This window comes from Arachis ipaensis, chromosome B04, assembly GCF_000816755.2.
Source record: "Arachis ipaensis cultivar K30076 chromosome B04, Araip1.1, whole genome shotgun sequence".
In the NCBI taxonomy this organism is placed as follows: domain Eukaryota; kingdom Viridiplantae; phylum Streptophyta; class Magnoliopsida; order Fabales; family Fabaceae; genus Arachis; species Arachis ipaensis.
In genome coordinates, this window is record NC_029788.2 from 117,707,194 (window position 1) to 117,708,148 (window position 955).

Consider the following 955-nt stretch of genomic DNA (forward strand, 5'->3'; position numbering starts at 1 on the left):
TTGTTGATGATTGAGTATGTTTAAGTTTTTTCTCTATTTGTAAAGTGTGTCGGGCTCTATATCCCATGAGTATATCGGGTACTATATCTTAAGAGTGTGGCGGGCGCTATATCCTAAGAGTGTGGGAACACTTTACTCTGGAAAGTGTGTCGGACACTATATCCTGAAAGCGTGGTGGGCGCTATATCCCAAGAGTGTGGGAACACTTTATCCCAGAAAATGCGATGGGTACTATATCACGAGTGTGGCGGGCACTATATCTCGAGAGTGTGATGTGCACTATATCCCAAGAGTGTGGAGGCATGTTAGAGAGACGATATCCGGTTAGCTGACAGATGTGTCAGATTCTAGTGATATAACTGACACGTGAGCTCACGGCCAGTAAGAAAGGCATACAACATATGCATATGTGTGTTTTATTTGATTGTGCATTACTTGGGTTTGCCTATGTGATTATTATGTTTACCTGCTATATTTACTACCTGTTGTATCTGTAATCTACTTGTGTTTGTCTTTATCTGTTTTGCTTGTCTGTGTGGTTCTACCGGAGTTTTGGAGGATTGTGGAGGAAGGTGAATAGTTGAGGATTTTAGTTAGAGTTTAGTTAAAATTTAGAATCTTAGATAACTACCTTGCTTATGGTTTTTCGTTTTAAATCTGAGTGTCGAAGTTCTAGGATTGCCTATGACTTTTTTAGGACCTTATATCTTATATATGTGGGCACCTATACTATCCTAAGAACTCTCGGTTCTCATCCCATACAAACGTGGTTGTTTTCAGATGTAGATCGAGAGGCACCTCACTATAGGATTTTAGTAGTTAAAATTTAGAATCTTAGATAACTACCTTGCTTATGGTTTTTCGTTTTAAATCTGAGTGTCGAAGTTCTAGGATTGCCTATGACTTTTTTAGGACCTTATATCTTATATATGTGGGCACCTATACTCCTATACTA